The sequence below is a fragment of the Wyeomyia smithii genome, chromosome 1 (genome assembly GCF_029784165.1).
Source record: "Wyeomyia smithii strain HCP4-BCI-WySm-NY-G18 chromosome 1, ASM2978416v1, whole genome shotgun sequence".
NCBI lineage: Eukaryota > Metazoa > Arthropoda > Insecta > Diptera > Culicidae > Wyeomyia > Wyeomyia smithii.
The window spans coordinates 9,140,100-9,146,240 of record NC_073694.1 but is presented as its reverse complement, the minus strand read 5'-3'; the positions used below and the strand labels follow the sequence as shown (position 1 = coordinate 9,146,240).

Here is a 6,141-nt window from a genome sequence, read left to right as displayed (position 1 = left end):
CGCGCACCGAGAAACAAAAACGAAAATTTAATGAATGCTCATTGAGAAAACTTGCAACTCTTTTTACCAATAACTTATGATACTCAAAAGAACCCGTTTTGATCTAAATCAAATTTCTAGTAAATAAGTGTTGATCATTCATAGGTAGTAATTTTTCCTCGATGAATAAAGACTGGCTGAAGAAGTTAAAATCGCTGCTGTAAAATCAAATTCACAACTGTGTTCGTTAAGACGTTTTAATATTTTCAATGACAATAATAATCTTCGATAAACACCCGCTATAGTTATTCACACACATGCTATAATTATCTAAACACGCGTTAAAACTATTCATACACACGCTGTAGCTATAGCTATCCATACACACGCTATTCCTTTCCATACATCCGATACAACTATCTATACATACGCATAAGCTATCCAACCATGTGCTATTACTATCCATACATACGCTATAACTAATCATTACACACGCAGCAGCTGTCCACACACAAGCTATAACTATCCGTACACACGCTGAAGATATACACGCAATAGCCATAATATGCTACACATGCTAGTGTCTTACACACGCAATAGCTAGCCATACACACGCAACAGCGCCATCCCTATCATCGCAAATGTCATAGCAATACAGATGCACATACGCTATATGTGCACACTGCACACACACCAAACGTTTTCACCCAACGATATCTGAATTGGATTACCGCTGGTGGGGTCCAACTCAGATCGAAGGAGCACCGAACTGAATGAAGAAATGCAGCTTCCCACTACCTCCGCCGCTGCTGCCTGATACCACCGCTCTGGTTCTGCTGCAGCTCAGTTTGGCCGCTGGAATCAGCCACCGCTGCTGATTATACAAGACCGGCCTGGTGGCCTTTCACTTGTTAACTGATGTCTGCTATGAGACGACACAGGCTATTATATAGCCCAAAGCAAAATCCATCCGCGAGCAAACAAGAAGCGAGCTTGTGATTGGTTGAATGTGCACGACTTTTAACACAACTTTTAACTAGTTTAGTATCGAAAACATATTTAAATTATTATATGACAATCTTGCGCAATATTTCCCCTATCAATCAAGCCATCGGTGTTTAGAATCTGTTCAGTGGTAATGATAAAAGAAGCATTTTAAAACGGTGTTGAAACACCTGTTGCAGCTACCGAAAGCGAGCTCGTTATTGGTTGAAAGCTGTGAGACTGTTTACAAAGTCAGATCGGTTGTATCCGTTAGTGTCGACTGTGCTTGTGAAGAGAGGTGGTGATTGGTTGCTCGGTATGATTTAGACAATCGATGTGATTTCTCAATTTTTCAATAGTGTATCTCGAACAATAGGTTATTTTTGTTACATAAATTCAACCGTAAAAGAATTTCTGATCGGTTGATGCCAAAACCTCGAAATTCTGAAAAGAAATGACTGATATATAAGCGCTCAAAACCTGACCACTTTTCCCTGGTTTTCCCCGGTTGAATTACTAGATTTTCAAATTCAGGTGCCTAACTTCGATATAGACGTTAGTCCAACGTCAAAACAGATTAGGACAAATATTACTACATGCATACATACATTAACAACAAACGATATAGCCTCTGTAAGTCAAACACAACATGCAATCCTTGAAAAAGATGAAATAAATCATCGAAACGTCGGATAGTAGAAGCGAAACATCGTTTAGCTGCTCTAAATAGACTGAATAGCCGAAAATCCTCCCCCGAGTTATATTACATAACTTCAATAGGTTAGGGGCCCAGTAATACCAAATCCAAAATTTAAGATCCTAGCTCTCAAACAAACACAAAATCTCAAAGTTCCAGTAATGTTCCAAATTTTAAGCCTCATTAATATTAAGTCTGAAGTTCCAAGCCCCGGATCGCAAGTTCCGATTCCCAACTCCAATCTCAAACTCCTAAGTTAGAAGGAACGAATCCAAAATTCCAGATCCTACAACGTACAACAATTGAAAGATTTTTTAGATTTCACATATTTTATGCAATTCTATTCGTTCAAATTTCGCGAGATATTTCCGGAAATTAAACCTTTTACAGGATTTTGGGGATTGTTCAAAACTCTAAATATTTTGAAGGTTTATTGCGTTTCCATAATTTTTAGCGACTTTCAAGATCGGGAAGCGAAAGAAAAGTGTTGTTTGAGGTCATAACAGAAAATAACTTAAAATTAGGCAACAAATTTAATATTAAATTTAAATAATTGGGAATTGCTTTGAACATCCGAAAAGGTCAAAAACTAAAAACTATCCCAAATTGACACATAACAGCGCAAACTCCAAAAAAAAAAAAAAAAAACAATATGATCACAAATTGAACAGAAAAAAGTAAAAAAAGCGCTTCTTAAGACACAAAGTCATAAAATTTATATGATTCCAGATTGAGTGAGTAATTGATAAAAATTCTGCATAGAAAGTAGCCCAAGATTGAGCTCAGAATGACGGAAAAATGCTTCTGAAGGCCAGAGAAGGTTAAAAAAACTTTTCAAATTTATATCAGGCAGGCGAAGAGAGTCAGAACTCATCTAAAGCTAACTGCAAGGTAACAAAAAAAAAACGGCTCTTAAGAGCAGAAAAAGTGCGAATTAAGTAACCCGAATTAAAATAGTATAAGCTGACAATTTCGAATTTTTTTAACATTTAAAATTTTGACAACTTGATAACTCTACCAATTTCGATAATCGATGCTTTTCACTCACTGCAAAGTTCCGGTAAAGTCAATAGATTAGTGTCAACACGAACAGAATGAAAACATTGACCTACCACCATTCCGTGATCCATCCGCCTACTGGATAGGTGACCCAAATTTGGCCAGACAGCCAAAACCAGCAGATCAGCAAAAAACAAGTCCGCTCGGTACGCCTCACTGCTTCCGTTCACCCATCCGAAGAGGTATGATTATGCATACATTATCATCCGTTTTCTTTCCCGCCGACTTCCAGCTTTGAGCGACCTTGTCCTGCCTTGGAGTCTATATTTGCTCTGGTTTGGAAGTCCGTTCCGTACCGTACTCGGTGGTCGGTCATATAGAATCCTAAAAAGACACACAGCCGTTTGTGACGTATAATACCCGGAGGAGCCTTTCTCTGGCTTACTTAAGGGTGTTTTTAGCACTGGTTGATTTTCAGAAGGAGCAGCAAAAATCATACCAAATGGACCTGAAGTCTGTTCTTCCATAGGAGTACGAATCGGATAGAAGAGGAACGGCAATCTAATTAAAATTCCGCTTGTTCACGCAAACCCTTCACTTCCACTCGGAACGGGTTATTCGGAAACCCATTCCGACTCCTAAATTCCAGCTCGGCCAAGCTTGCAGCAATCAATGCTGGTTGGTTGGTTACTGCTACTACTGCTGCTAAATGCGGTTCTGGACGGACAACCTTCGATACTGTTCCATTCAGTGGTCTGCTGCAGAACTTTGGCTGTAGGAAAAACGAAGGAATTTGCGATCACTTAATGGTCAACGATTTATGCAGCAAAAAAGAACCTGTGTCCGCGTATCGATTTGTATAATCACATTTAACGCTCGAAGCTCCCTCAAAGTGCTGTAATCAAATCAATCATTATTCTGAACACTGAACTGCACTGCCACCACGCTGATGTTTATTTATTTTCCGCAATTTTCCCCGTCATGCGAAGTCATGGTTACCAACGCCTACTGCTGCACGTTGCAGCAGCATGCAGCCTTCAAAGAACGCCCAACGTCACACGCAGCCTCCCAGAAGAGGGAAGTGACAGTGCAAATTCCATCGCCTACCACGATCGCTGCTGTGACCTTGAAAGGAAACTCGAGAGTGGCTCTCGGTGTGACTCAAAAACCACTCCCCTGAGCTTCTATGGGACCGTTTAGTTTCAGCGCAAAATGGGCATAAATCGCACCCGAGCGCTTTGAATTGCATTCGATTTTATGCTTCCACCACATTTGAAAAGCAATTTTTCACCCATAAACACTGCCGGTTTCGTTCGCGCTGGCCTGGAATGCCAGAACTGGCTTTTGGTTAGGGCAATAATCACATACATACATACACAAAGACGTACAAACATAGGCGCAGTGTTTTCTTCAAGGGCGGCTTAAGACGAGAAACAGCTGTCAGCGTTCTGCACAAAGTGTATCGAATTCCGATCATTTATGCAATAATAAACCCACATATCTTCGGCACCGCAGCACACTTACAGGGCGCTACCATTAACCCCCTCACCACCCATCACAATGTAATCGGCTACCTGCTGCTGCTCTCTTTCTCTAGAAGTGAAGTGTGTGCATGGGAATGCCGTGTGGCGCAGTCCGGCGCCCCCGCGTTCGCGCACACACGCTAATGCGCCGATTCGCGATTAAGCAGGCTGTGTGAATGGGGTTTCCTTTAATTTGAAGCAAAATAAAAACAGCGATGCTGTCACTGGCGAAAAACTGTTGTTGTCCACAGTTCAATTTCAGGTTTTGCGATCGACGACTTCCTCGACACGCAGCAGGCAGCGAGCAAGCAGCAGCAGAGAGCGCTGGGGGCTAGATTCGATCACGAAACGGAAATTCCGCACTCCCGTGAACGGGGTGAACGAGCGCCCGTAATAAATGGCGCTCGAATCGATCGGAGAGGGCTTCATACCTTTCAGGAGTTTTTTTTCCGAAGCATTAGGTACAACATTCTAACCGAACGTAGGACCCGTACCCGTGCGAATAAAAAAACGAGGAAAGGCGAATGCAAATTTATGTTTACGGTCGCCATGCGGCGAGCTGCTGCAGAACTGACTTTGACTCGGTTGAAAATTCCGCCACAGTTGGCAAGGTTTGGCCCAATTACAGGAGAGACCCGGCGGTGTTTTGCAATAACTCATACGCTTTATGCGTCCCATGTTAAATACCGTAGGTTCAAAGCAAAAATAAGCTAGAAAATATCAGGTCGACAACATTTGTCAAGAAAAAAAAAAGCTGATGTCTCAATTTCGTTGCTTAATGCAATCCGATTACAATGACTATGAGCGGAGGTTTCAGCGCCATGACTGAGCTCCGCACAGGAACCGAAGAGTATCGCGGCGCGTTTCTGACACGAAACTGATTTATTTCTGTTTCGCCGGTTTGGCTACCGCTGGCGGCCAATACCGCCGCCGCCGCTGGCGGCACATAATACGAGCGTACGATGCGGCAATATATTTATTGCACATATCGGTCCCTAATGGATCCTGAAAAACATAAAGATAGCCCCACTTTCTCATTCGACGTTTATTGCTTTCACGTGAATAAATGATTACGGGAAGCCTTTTGTTGTTATTTTTTCTCCCTCGAAAACAGCGAATTTGTACTGGGATTACTTTATTAGCCTTTTTAAAACTAGAGGAAAATTTTCCTATTTTTTTCTACCCGAAAAAATGGGTAGTAGGGGAACTGCTCCATTATTCATCTCAGCCCATATATTCATCTCATTCAACATGTAAACACAATTGAAAACAGCAAAAAACGCATTAAACCAATCTGCTAATCCATGGAATGGATTCTTCTTAGTTCACTATAGATTCCTCATAAAGTACAATCCCCAAAACTCACTTAAAAGCACAAAATTTGATATTATAGTCGGTAGGGGTGTGCGAAACTGGCTTTTTCTGGTGTCGAAACGAAACGAAACGAAATTAACCCTTAATTTCGGTTTCGCCAAATTAGTCGAAACGAAATCAAGGTGGATTTCGAGTTCTCGAGACGAAACGAAATTGGTCTCTAAATTTCGCGAAATTTCGAAAAATAAAATAAATGTTCCGGAAACATAGCATTACAATGATTTGAAACTTTGGAGCGTACGCTAACGAAGTACCCTTCAGCAGCTGATCGCAAGGTGCTTACCTGGTCGACGTAGAGTAACGTAGGTATTCAGATATCGATAAACCGACAATGACGAGAAAATCAACAATGTTAAAAACTAAAATCTTGATGCATTCATTTATACAGATTATATTGCAGGTAATAGTAGCGCAATAGATACAAATGATATAAAGGTCAAACTCGAAATGTCTTTGTAAATATTAATTTAATAAACTTCTGAACTGATTCTTTTGGTTTAAATGCAACTATGTTTAAAATAGTAATCCTTCTTTCATAGCACTTTCATCATTCAAAATCCAAGTTTTTTCCTAGAGCTCGAACTG

General features: G+C 40.9%; 1 long non-coding RNA gene across 2 annotated transcripts; it reads right to left on the bottom strand.

The window, feature by feature from the left end:
• Positions 1–2,699: 2,699 nt before the first annotated feature.
• On the bottom strand, positions 2,700–3,636 carry LOC129719110 (uncharacterized). Of its 2 annotated transcripts, none has more exons than XR_008727129.1 (3): positions 3,527–3,636; positions 3,105–3,431; positions 2,700–3,043 (listed from the first exon to the last, which is right to left on the bottom strand). It is a non-coding gene; the product is annotated as an uncharacterized LOC129719110 (long non-coding RNA). The 2 variants fall into 2 exon arrangements; XR_008727128.1 differs by having other exon boundaries at positions 3,497–3,617.
• Positions 3,637–6,141: the final 2,505 nt, after the last annotated feature.